This window comes from Lactuca virosa, chromosome 2 (genome assembly GCF_052849685.1).
Source record: "Lactuca virosa cultivar CGN04683 chromosome 2, Lactuca_virosa_CGN04683_v6, whole genome shotgun sequence".
NCBI lineage: Eukaryota > Viridiplantae > Streptophyta > Magnoliopsida > Asterales > Asteraceae > Lactuca > Lactuca virosa.
Window position 1 is genome coordinate 144,691,297 of NC_136427.1, and position 14,245 is coordinate 144,705,541.

Below are 14,245 nucleotides of genomic sequence, written 5' to 3' on the forward strand. Positions count from 1 at the left end.
AGTCCGAGAGCTGTTAGTGGTTGGTAGGTCAGGGGTAAGCCCAAGTGTTATCTGTAGAACAGAGTTAGGCAGTTAGAGCCGAGTAGGTATATGCTTCAGATTAGTATAAGATCGATTGGTTTTCATTCTAGTTTTGTTAGTACATCTATATATGCAAGGTTATCATGACAACGGTAGGCCATGGATTCTATATTCGGCATATGAGTAGTTCGGCGTGTGGCCATGAAGATCTCAGACCGATAAATATGCAGACTTCGGTCGGCATGCTGGACATATAGGTTGGTGTAGTCATGGTCTGCTAGGATTCTGTTTAGGGTTTTTCCTGGTTCTTCGGTATGTGAGGTCGTTGACAGTGGTGTTGGTTATAGATTTTGTCTTCAGTTATTTGGTAGGTAGGGCAAGGTATGGAGGTCTTGGTTGGATCAGGTCTATGAGCTTTTGGTTAGCATGGGTGGAATATCGGGTGGTTCGGTCTACTTGGAGGGTAGGTATGACTTAGGGGTCTACAAGATATGGACAAAGGAGTTAGTTATTCTCATTGTGGGTAAGTGGAGTTATGTTGGAGTTTGTTTTTTTGTCAAGTTGCGTATTTCTCGCTAAAATAGTGTTAAAATGAGTGTCGGAAGGTGGTAGACTGCTTATGAGATGATGCATTAGATGTGGTTCAAATCTTTGGAGTCTCTACTTTGATCAGCTTATGAGCTTGGTCTTCGAACCTCTATTGTCGATGATTGAATATGCTGGCATTCAAAGTGATCACAAGCCGTGTTGAAGGAATCGGGTTTGGACAACCTACAAGTAGTTCGAAGGGTGCGTCTAGAGTGAAATGTAAGCACATACTTTAAGTACGAAATCTAATTTAAGCGGGGGAGAATTATAACACCCGTTTTCTTGAATTAGAAGGATCAATGGAAAGGTATTTGGGAGAACCTTGTGTCACGACATGATGAATGGAGCATCACGATGTGATATGCCAATTAGATGAAAGCGTATCCAAGATGGTTCTCACGACATGACGAAAGGAAGGTCATGACGTGACTGCAAATGCAGCCCATACCTATTTTTTAGGGTTTATTTCTTATTTAAGCCCCTAAACTCAGGTTTAGCGCATCCTCTTCAGCCTCCACCCCTTTCAATGAAACCCTAGCCTCCATTGTTGAGGTCTTGAGCTTTTGGTGGTGTTTTTGGTGTCTTGAAAGATAAAGGAGCATCCTTGGTGCATAGATCCAGCTTGCAAGCCTCATTATCTTCTTCTAGCACTTACTCTACGCCTTTGTGAGTATTCAAGCTCCAAGATTTATGATTCTATGTTGCTAGATCTAGACATTTATGCATTGTTGTCCATGTTTACACTAGTGGGAATGTTGGGATTCCATAAATTTGGCAACTTTATTGATCCTTAAAGTCCCTTTGTTGTTAGATGTGTTAGATCTAAAGTTTTGTAGTCTTTTGAACTCATGCATGAGGTTTTGACCTCTTTTTCATCATTGGTGACCTAATTTGAGCTCAAGACTTGCATAGGGAATGCATGACTATAACACAAAGATTTTAATGGATATTTGGGTGTAAGGAAGACTTCTGGATGAGATGAGTGTATGGATTAATAGATTAACGCTTAATCCATTTAGCTGTCCAGAAACAGTTCCCACGACGTAACTATATGTCTGTCACGTTGTGACGATGGAAGTCCTCGCAACTGTTTTGTTCAGATGTTCCCATGATGTGACCAAAGGTCTTCCATGTTTTAGTGAGGATTGAAATTAAATTTTGTTAACCATTGGCCGTTGACTTTTTGACCAGTGTGACCTTGCGTCAAAGATGAAGGAATTGGTTTATTGATTAAGGTTCCACCTTGGTTGGTGATAATCGGTTCGCGAGAGCGGTCAATTCAGGGAGTGAGCATGTTGTTGTGTTTCCTTGGGTCTTTGATTCAGGTAAGTTTCCTCACTATACTATGTATTAAAATATATATATATATATATATATATATATATATATATATATATATATATATATATATATATCCTTGTATGTTAGGATATAGGAGTAGTAGTATGCTGGTTATATTACTAGTAGGTTGGTTATCATATAGTGAAGTGTCTAGGGGTTGTATGTAGTCGCGTAGGATAGCCTTAGAACTCTTGATCTAGGCTTTCTTGTATGTTCCTTCTTTGGTTGTGGCTCTAGAGTGTGATCACCTGTTGGGATGTCTATCTCACCTTTGGTTACATATAGCTATCATTCCTTCGATATTTGTCGGTAGTAGCATAGTGTGTTTGGAGAGGCCTGGTATGTGGTATTGAGTTGTTGGACAGGTAGACTAGGTTAGATAGTTTCATGTGTTTATGTGTTTGCTTGATTGCTTGTTTGATTATATATTTTGACATATTGTGGTGGGTCAGGTTGAGGCGGTCCGACTTCGTGATGTAGTTCAAGATACCAGGTGCGGGCCAACTGTAAGTTGTAGGCATAGGAGAAGAACTAGTCATGGACTAGAGGCTCAGGTGAGTGGTTGGGTTAAGACAATACGAATTGTTGTTATAGCTCAACATACCCGGGGGGAATATAATCTTAAGATGTGCACCTCGGGGAAATCCAATCTTATGTTGTGGGCCTGAGGGCTATCTAGTATTATGATGTGGGTCTGGTGTGCATGCATTCTATGTGTATTGTGGTGTATGGTATTTTGGGGGAACTCACTTAGTTTTGGCTTACAGTTTTTGATTAAATGTTTTTTTTTCAGGTACAGTTGGTGATCGTGAGAATGCAAAGGGGTGCCTATACACACATCAACAACATGGAGATTTATTATTATTTATATTACTTTTATTTATAAACAACTGTATTTTGGAACAAATGGATTTCCTTAACTTGGATTCTATAATGTAAAGTTTTACCTTAATTAAAAATGAAAAACTTTTGCTTGTGAAAATGGGACGTTACATGTCGCACACTATTGTACTGTGTCGCATTAAAACTTCGAAAAATAATAACTTCCTCATATGAAGTCAGATTTAGGCATTCTTTATATGCACACTTTCACTTTTATGATTACTATGACTTTTGTGTAGATTACATAGGCTAATAAGCAACCTATCTCTGATTCATATATTATGACACACTTTGTCGTATAGGGTTCAATATGAAACTTCAAATAATCATAACTTCTTCATACAAAGTCATATTTGAGCGTTCCTTATGTCCATGGAATCATCGTCGCGCCTACTACAACTTCAATCAAGACTATTTATCTTAAATAATATTTTATTTTTAGACGCTCATTTATCGTAATTCTTTAAATTTACAAGACAATTTTATACAAATATTATAAGCCCATAAAACATGTATGCAATATATATATATATATATATATATATATATATATATATATATATATATATATATATATTAGTTAAATTGTCTAGCCCTAACTTACGGGCGCTACATAATTGCCACTATTGCCTTCTGAGCTTCATTATCACTTGGAGAAACTACTGCACTTCATTCTGATAATTTTTAGCATCCCTATCACCCACCATTTCTTGCTTCTTCTCTGGTGACCTCCGAAGAGGTTAGCAAATGATATCATTCTAAAAGACTAAGCCTACATGCCCCTTTCACCCTTTTTTTGTACAAGTTCATGTCTATGCCCCTCTCTTCTCTTACTAAAAAGCAAACCCTAGTCACTCTGCCGCTGGAAAACTCTCCAAAAACAAAACTCTATCCTCTCGTTCCTCTCTTATATATTATATCCCTTCAACGATTCTTGCTATCTTTTCTTTTTATTTCTAAAGTCATAGGAGTTTGGGTTAAAGGCTTACATTATCGATTTCTTCTACTCGAATCTAGCTTCCCAGTCTGAAACATCGTGTGTGTTTGTTATTAAAATCAAGAGTGAAAATAGATTTGAAAAATAGAGTCCATATTCGTTCCAGATTTCAGATATAAAAATAATCTCGAATGTTATTATGCTTAATTTGACTATTGTTATGTTGTTATAACTTTGGATGTTAGTATGTTGTTGTTGAAAATAGATTAGAAATAAATTCAATATGAGTTGTAGTTATGTACTTATAATATCAATATATTTCCAATTCTATAAACATAATATGACATATTTATAGTTATGTACTTATAATATCAGTATTCCTTCTATTATATTTCATATAATTATAATGTACCTTACACTTTGAATACTTAATAGCAATATACTTACATTTCACAGTTTGGTCCATTTCAATGGTGAATCTAGGTGTTTACAAAGGCTCTCCATGAACATCTAAAAATACCTTAGTTAAAAAATCATTTTGATTAGATCTAGCATGTTGAAGGCTTTTTACCCATAGAAGGCGGTCCTTAAAACTCCTAACATATCAAAAGTTATGGTCCTTTTAAGTTTGGTATCTTCAACCCTTTTTCTTTATCTAATTTATCCATAAAAGAATGCATTACATATAGAACCTCTATATGATTCATATTTTATTTTGTTTGAGATTAAGCAAATTATTTAACGAATCAAAACTCACATGTAAAAAGGATTGGTTAACTATATGTATATTATTTGGTCGTATATAGGTAGCTTCAAGATATCACTAAATCTTTCAACGAAATAACAAAATATTATTTGATTTTATGGCTTTTGTATGTCAAGCTAAGTCTCTTTAAGAATTTAAAATTAGTGTAGTATTCAAAATGGATAAATTATATACGCATGATTTATTAATATATTATATAATTAATATATTAATTAGATATTGTATTTATTAATTAAGAATTAATCAAAAAGTAATTAAAATTAATTTTGTGATTAATTGAAAATATACGGTCTAAATGTGTAAATGTTTAAAAGTTGAGCATTGAATGGTTCAAGAACTTTCCCACATAAGGGGAATAGTTTTAAAGGGTTCCTAGGATTTCTAGGAACCCTACGGAGTAAGAAAAGGAATATGGATTATCTAAGGATACTTGCCTTATATACACCTGCCTTATTCCCTAAAAATACCCCCTTAAGGGAGTCTTGATTTCATCCATCCCATAACCATCTCAAGAGCCAAATTTTTTAGCTCTCCTCTCCTCTCCTAAAAGGTCTTCTAGTTGCTAGGTTTTAGGTACAAGCCATTAGAGGCATCAAACCTTTGGTGCTTGCTTTCCAAGGAATCTAGAAGAAGGTTTTTATTGCTTATTTGCTACATTAATCAAAAGGTATGTAACCCTTTCTTTTATGTGATTTTCGATTTCAATAGGTTTACATAAGGGTTTCTTGATATTCATAGTTAGTTGTTATTAATAGAGAAAAAATAGATCCTTTCTAGGTTGCATGTGAACTTAAGGATTTAAGACTTTTTCAACCACATGAATTTTTATAACCTAGAAAAACCATCAGTGATGTCATAGTCTTAGTTTTTTATTTGATTGTGCAATTAAATGAATTGATCAAAATTAGGATTTCTGGAAATTAAACCCTAAAGTCTCAAAATGTCGAAAAGGGCTAGGGTTTTTGAATCCCTAGCCTCCACCCTTGTGTTACGAAAATAAGGAAGATCCCTTAGGGTTTCTAGTTTCCTTAATTAAAATTTTAAATGCCTTAAAATTTGGATAATTAAAAAAAACTTGGTAACCCTTACACTTTTTGAAAATTAGAAGGCTAAGGGATTATGATTAAATTTGAATTATTTAATTAATTGTTTAATAGGTAAATCATTTTTTAATCCATATGATTTAAATTATTTAATTAATTGTTTTATTGTTAAATAATTATTTAATCCATATGATTTTAATTTGTTTAGTTAAATGATTAATTATGATAAAATTTTAAAATTAATTAACTATTAATTGTATAATTTGAAAATTAATTTTAAACCCTAGTATTTTTGAAACGTTTTAAAATACACCTTATACTATATATGACCGTTGAATGGTCATCCACTCTCCCACCGCTCCCTTGTATGGTGGAGGGAACGGGTTTGATAGGACATAACCTCTAAAAGTATGATACTACAAAGTAACTAAACCTTTTAAAAATCTCACTCTAGTTACTTTAGGAAAAATGTGAAGTTGTATGCTAATCCATCAAAACACACATTGTTTCCTTATGAGTCATTAGTGGAGCGTATGTGGTTAACTTGCACACTAATTTAGGACCATAAAGGTGAAATGATGAAACAACTCGTGTTTATGATTATTGATGGATTGTGTGTGGTTAACCGACACATCAATGAGAGATTATAAATTGATCGAGGGTGTTTAAGCGGGTTTCCATGGTTATTCACATCTTAATTGTGATCATCAGCATCCCAGTCACAATAGGTTAGAGCATAATCGAGATTAAACATGCCATTGGTAATATTCAATGAATCTCAAAGATCTAGGATTTTCATGAGATTGAAATTGGTGAGATGACCCTACCTACCTAAACTAGATTCGAATTTGATTACGATATCCCTCTTCAAAGGTCGAATACAAAATATGGATCCTGGCCTTGATTTAAATTATGGGTTAATAGTTAAGGATTACAAACAACTAACTTGAATTCTCTCCTCTCCCAAAATTTAGATGTCATATAAAGACAATGATGGTCTTCCTTGTTCTTCTCGAAATGTTTTTCCTCGTTCTTCTGAAGATAATCTTTCACATTCTGATAAAGATGAAAAAGTTTTCTCTTATTCGAGAAATGGTGGAACTGGACATCATGCTTCTTCAATTCTTCCACGTCCTCCTCCTGTGACTCTCCCAACGTTACATTTTCTTCGAGTTGAAAGATATAAAATTACTCAAGCCCTATTGGCATATAAACATAAAAATGGAAATTTTGTGTGTGCACACGTTCTGAAAATGAAGTTGTACATTGACAAATTGGAAAGGATGGGTATCATATTCCGAAAGGAGCAAGCCATTGATTTGGTTCTTTTTTATCTTCCTGATTCATATGGTCAGTTCATTAAGAACTTTCATATGAGGAATCTCGATGTGACCCTAATTGATTTGACCAAGAAGTTGATAGTTACTGAAGCAGAAATGCTTAAAAACGCATCTAAAGCAGAGTTGCTTAAAGGGTCTAATTCCATGGTTTCATGGATATTGACAATGGTGACATTGGTGATCAAGAAAATATTTCTCTTCCCAATCGAAAGGGATCGACGAAGATCATATTATTTGATCATATGGTAAATAGAAAGGCTCGCTTTGAGATCATTCCCAAAGTTGACCCCAATGAGTCCATCTATTTCAACTGCCAATTGAAGGGACATTGGAACCGAAGCTGCCCACATTGCTTCAAATATCTTAGAGATGGTGAAGTCAATTCGTATGACTCTACTTCAGGTACATCCATTGCCTAATTCCATAAGTTTCTATTCTATAGACTCTTAATACATGACGTGATAATCATATTTCAATGGTATTACAGGGTCTAAAAGAAAGAAGGAAGCTTAAACAAGTGAGCTAAATTTGATCGTGGAAGATGGACTTTGGTTACATGGTTCGATGGTCAGAATTTGGAGCTACTACTAGAGATTGTGATAATTTAATAGATTTCTATTACTCTTCTGAGATGTTTAGAAATATATTTTTTCATTTCATGCATTATAAGGACAAGTTCCAAATTTTCATTAATTTCAATAAATGGAAAGTTTTGGTTTATGTATTTGCCTTAAATTATATTTCCTTACAATGGCATCAATGCAAAAGAGTTATATATCGAAGAATAGCAATATTAATTATGGATTTTATTCTTATGATATCACTTGTGGTATTGTCATATTCGACCAAGTGAAAAGAAATCTCATCACCAACTAGACAAATACTTGGTGTTGTACAAGTCGTACTGTATAATATATGATATTCTTGTTTATTGGAAAATTATGACGTAATTCATTGTTCACTTGCTTTTGTGAGGCAACTGAATGACTAATGGATCTAGTACATGTTAATATGGAATTTTTAGATCGACCAAAAAGGATTCTAACTCTATTTTTCATGATTTATTTCAGTAAATATGATTATGTTTATAAGATTAAGCATAATTCTGATACTTTGAAAAGATTCAAAGAGTAGCAGAACGAATAGACGAATCAATTAAGGATAATGATAAAAGATTCTCCAATCTGAAAAGAACGGAGAGTGCTTTTGTATCATGTTTTGTGACCATCTTAATAATTGTGGAATTGTATCACAATTAATCCTCCAAGAACGTCTTAGTGGAACTGTATGACTAAGAAGAAAAAACGAACATTGTTGGAGGTGGTTCGATCATAGATGAGTCATGCTTCATTCCAAATCTAGTTTTAGAACCATGCTCCAATAACTATAAATTGTATCGTGAAAACTCAATTTAAACTAAAAAGGTTGAAAACACCTTGATATATGTGGAGTAAAAAATGTCTAGCACATATAGAATTGGAGTTGTGATGTTTTCGTTAATCGAGAAACAAAAGATAAACCGAAACCTGTTCTATGATGTGTTTATCTTGTCGAGAATCTAGGCGAACTTTTGAATATTTTTTTCTAGCTCGTCAAGGAATGTTCCTTGAGAGAAAAATCATATGTCAAGAAGTCAGTGGGAGTCATATTGGTATAGAGATTTTCAAGAGTCAATCGAGAATAAACCTTTTAGTTATCACTAGCACGCGACTTGAGGTTGATTACCTTTTGTGTTTGATTGAGACATTCTTATTAATGTGCACTTCTAGTTGAGTTGGAAAAGCTTATGAATTCTATGTTTTCATTTAACTACAAAAGAAAAAGCACGTTGGTCAGTGAAAGTACATTGATCAATATGGGTAAGCTACCACCAACATGGAAGCACTGGTAGACCCTTGAGCAACGAGAAGAAGGGAAATTATAATAACAAAATAGCAAAGTTTAGTCCATGAAGGAAAACTGATTTTGATTTTGATTTGTCCTAAACCTTTTCTTATGAGTAAAGGTTGAAAATGATGGATTTACATGGATGGGAATGTATGCACCATAAAATCTAAGTGGCGAATGTTTCGCTCTGATTCATGGAAATGGTTATGAGGAAACAATTTCGGTAGTAGATTTTAAGATCTGATAAAGATCAATATGGATATTGGTTGTATTAATTGCATTCTCAAATTCACAATATGATTACGGCATCCCTCTTCATATTTTGAATTTTGAGGAATGGCAATGAATTGTTTAAACTTTCAGGAGATATGTTTATTATGTCTTGAAAGGGTTTGAACACATACACTATCTAGATAAAGTGTATAAGCTAAAGAAGCCTAATTAGAGGCTTGACAATGTACCACAAACTAGGAATCTTCACTTCCATGAAAGAGTGTATATCATAGAATCAAATGTGATTTAGATGTCAATCACATGTGATTCAAAAGTCAACCACATTCATTTCATATGTGATTCATATGTAAATCATTTGTTATTCGTATGTCATTCACAACTAAATCATATTTTGATTATATATCATTTATATGTATCAACATGGATTCACATCTGATTCAAATCACTAAACATTATAAAATTGAAAATTATTTTTTTTGACCGAATGAAACTTGTTTTCATTATTCTCTTCATATCAAAATCATATATGGAAATAAAATGCATATGATCATATCGTTAGAAAGAAAAAAGAAATAACATTAAAATAATTTAATTACCTTTTTTATTTGTAATAGTAGCTATTTTTTCATTAAAATCTTCATATGAGGATATTGAAAATTCATTTCGTTCGATTTCTAGGATTTTCGGTCTTCACTAATTTTCAAAGAAAATTAGTTTCTTTATTAATCGATGAAAATGAACACGAAAACTCCAAATAACCCACAAATAAACGGATAATAATATTCATATTTAAACAAGATTATGAATGAGAACATTATAAAGATTTGAAGTTTTTGATTGAAATAGAAGAACCCGCGACTTGGAAATATATTTTTAAATTTGTAATACATTACATGTTTGCCACCGTACCTTTTATTAAATAGAAATATTAGTACTTTTTTGCTTAAACTGTTATAGTAATTTCAATAAATACATATGTAGTTTTTTTAAACTCGTATATTAATAAAAATAATAGATAAATAAGTATGTTATTTAAGTCTTTTTATATCGGATGGTTAGGGGGAAGTGTCCCAAAACCTACACAAATTTCTATATCTACTAGGACTCCAGCCATGCATTTACCCGCCAAAAGTCACCGATAGCATAATGATCATATAAGTTTCAGTTATGTCCAATGACCACCATATTTTGGTGCCAATTTTAGTTTATCCGATTTTAACCACTTTTACTTTACGTAGTAATAAGATATGAATCCATTTGTTTCCGTATCAAGCTCGGGATATGTAAACACTCTCACCCTCGTTGGCTTCGTGACAACATTCTTTCACTTTTCAACAACTGCAAAAACAAAAAACAATGATAAGTTCAATTAGTAATTTTGAATAGACAATAATAATAAAATCCAAGCAATCATACCTTCAACATCTATGGTAGATCGGCAGCATCTCCAACACCTCATAATCTTGAATGATAATTTGAAAATTTTGAAACAAGAGTCTTGTGAACAATGGAGATTTTAAACCCACTCTTATAAAATTGAATTCTAGTGGCACGATCAAGTTCAAGTATAATTTTTCCATTAGAGGGACATTACTAACACACATGTAACCTTAAAACCAAATCCTTCTTACATTCCTAATTTAGTAAATTTCCATCGGTAACTAGTGTTTAACTGCTAAATAAACATTAAACATTAAAAGGTAAATTATACGAGCGTCGTCGAGAGATCCCAATGGTTCGGGGTACTCATGGTTCAAATATTCTCAGTTTTAGCCCCTAAGTAAGTTTAAAAGACTAATTTACCCTTATTTATTTTCTTTTATTCTTTCCCAATTAAGTCCTATTTTTTTTACAAATATGACCATGTTTATTTTTTCTCCTATTTCCAAAAGTGTCTTGTCATTTTCTCAAATAGTTTTTCAAATATTGTTTATCTATAAGTTGTTTTTATCTTAATGAGAATTAAAAAAGGAAGTAAATGGTTTTGAAAAGGGTTAAATGAAATACATAACATCTTACTTTCATTTATTTATGTATTGTAGGATCCTACTTTTATTTCTTCTTATTACATCATTGTACTTATTTTTCTTATTAAGGTATTATAGTTTAAAAGTCTACCCAATTATAGCATTTTTGTACTTTCATCTTTTTATTATTAGGACATTGTACTTTAAAAATATTGTCCTGTAAAAATTGTTGTGTGTTGGATGACATGTGGTTTTCAATCACGTGTGACTGAAATAGAAATATCAAAACATACAATGTGTTTTTATTTTCAATAAAACATAAATATTTACTATGTATACTGATTTAAAATAGAAATATCAAAACACACACAAAAATCATGTAAGAAAATATGAAATTACCTTTAATATTTTTTGATAACGCCAAGGAGATGTATTTTGGTAATGGATGTTCTTCGAACTTTTATTTGTTCTTGTAAACCTTAACATCAATTTTGAAAGAGGTATATCACTTGATGCTTTCTCCGAAGACATATTTCCTTTAAAACCCTAAGTTTTTGAAAACCCTAACTTTTGAAATAAGAAAGAAAACCCTTTTCTGTGGTTAACATCAATAAAATTTGTATCATCATTATATAGATGATAGAGTTTAAAGGTTATAAGTTGCATTGGGAATATCTATATGAACGAGTAGGTGAATAACGTCTAATCAATTATAAAGGTATTTTAGACGTGAATCCACTAATCGATTTAAATATTTTGAAATATCTAATTAGATGTGTATAATATCATATTTTTAATAAACATAAATTATTGAAAACTTTGTAGATTATAATTTAGGGAAGGGTTATATGGAAAACAAAAAAACTCTAAAAAAACCCTAAAAATCATAAAAATGTATAAAAAAAATACTTAGACATCACAAATCGTTTTTTTGAATTTATATACCAAAAAATCGCTGAAAAAAAATCGATTTTTTTTTTGGTTTTTTTTCAAAAAAATTTCAGCGAAAATACATAAAAAGCTGCGAAAATTCATAATATAAAATCAAAAAAAGATTTGTGATGTCTAAGTATTTTTTTTATGCATTTTTATGATTTTTAGGGTTTTGTTTTAGGGTTTCTTGTTTTCCATAGAACCTAAACCTGATAATATATATATATATATATATATATATATATATATATATATATATATATATATATTATTCTTGTACGTTATTTTTTAAATAAATTATGAAATTTTGCTTTTCTATCCATCATATCCAAATACAGAAATTTCACAAATATTTCATCAAAATAATGTTAGATTTATAATCCCTATCATCAACATATGTTAATAATTATTATTTATAACATTGGACCAAATTACATTTATCATGTTTTATGTTTATAATCAAATATGATTATACAAGATTACATCTTTCTTGTTTTTATGTTTATAGTCATTTGTGAGTCATATTATAGTTTGTAATCATATTAGATTGTAATAATATGCGAATCATATATTCTGTTGAACATCTATTTTTCATTCCAGAAACATTTTTATCTAATGAAATTCTCTTCTTCTTTTTGTTTATAACACGACAACATCCCTCACAGTTTGAGTCAGAAAGAAGAATTTCACATGATTTTTTTTTTAACTTTCATTTTTTTTTCTTTCAGAAAGAAGAATTTCACATGATTTTTTTTTTAACTTTCATTTTTTTTTCTTTCCGTTTCCATTTTTTTACTTTTGAATTTTTCATATTTTGAACTAGAACACTTCTCATATTTCTTTCCTTTTTGTAAACTCGATCCTTCTCCACAGGTACCACCAATTTTTAATACCTTCATTGTGTCTTCGTCTTTGTCTTTATTTTTTTTTGTTGAATCTTCGATATTCATCTTTTTTCCCCATTATCTATAACATAAAATTATAAAAAATTAACAGCTTGAATTACATTTATATATTAATGTATGCTTCATATGTGTCTGAATTTTGATTATATGTCATTCAAATTTGATTCACATCTGACTGAATTGTTATTTAAAATTGATTCACATCTAATTCAGATGTGTTTCACATCTAAATCACATATGATTAAAATGTGTTTGACATCTTAATCACATCAAATTCAGATATGAATCAAATGTAATTTAGATGTCGTTCATCTATAATTCATTTTTGATTCAGATGTAATTAAAATCTGAATTATATGGGAATAACATATAACTCATATGTCGTTGAGTTTTTATTTTGTTGTGATTCACATATGATTCAAATGTGATTTACATTTTAATCATCAGAATAATATGTGATTTCGGTGTCAATCACATGCTATTCAAAATTCAATCACATTATTATTCCAATGTGAGTTAGATCTCATTACAATTAGAATCATATGTTTTTCATATGTAAATCAAATATAATTCACTTGTGATTCTTATGTAAATTTTTTGTGATTTAGATATGAAGCACATTCAATTCATATGTGAATCATATGTAATTCATTTGTTGTTCATACATCATTCACATCTTAATTATATTTTGATTATATATCATTTATATGTGTCAACATGCATTAAAATCTGATTCAAATCAGTAAACATTATAAAAATGAAAATTATTTTATTTGACTGAATGAAACTTGTTTTAATTTTTCTCTTCATATCTAAATCATATATGGAAATGAAATGCATATGATCATATCGTTATAAAAAATAAAATAATTAATTACCTTTTGTATTTATAACAATAGCTATTTTTTTTGTTGAAATCTTCATATGAAGATATTGAAAATTCATTTCGTTAGATTTCTAGGACTTCTGGTCTTCTCTAATTTTCAACAAAAAATTAGTTTGTGTATTAATCGATGAAAATGAAGACGAAAACTCCAACCCAACCCACAGATAACTGATCAATACCATTCAGATTTAAATTTGATTTTAAATTTGGAATATATTGCATGTTTGCCACGTACCTTTTATTAAATAAAAAACTTTTTTGCTTAAACTGTTATCGTAATTTCACTAAATACATATGTATTTTTTTTAATACATATATTAATTAAAATAATATATAAATGAGTATGTTATATAAGTCTTTTGTATCGGATGGTCAAGGGGAAGCGCCCCAAAACCTAAATGGATTTCTATATAGGGTAGGACTCCAACCATGCATTTTCCCGCCAAAACCTACTAATGGGAAAATGATCATATAAATTTCGGTAATATCCTATAACCACCATATTTTGGTGCCAA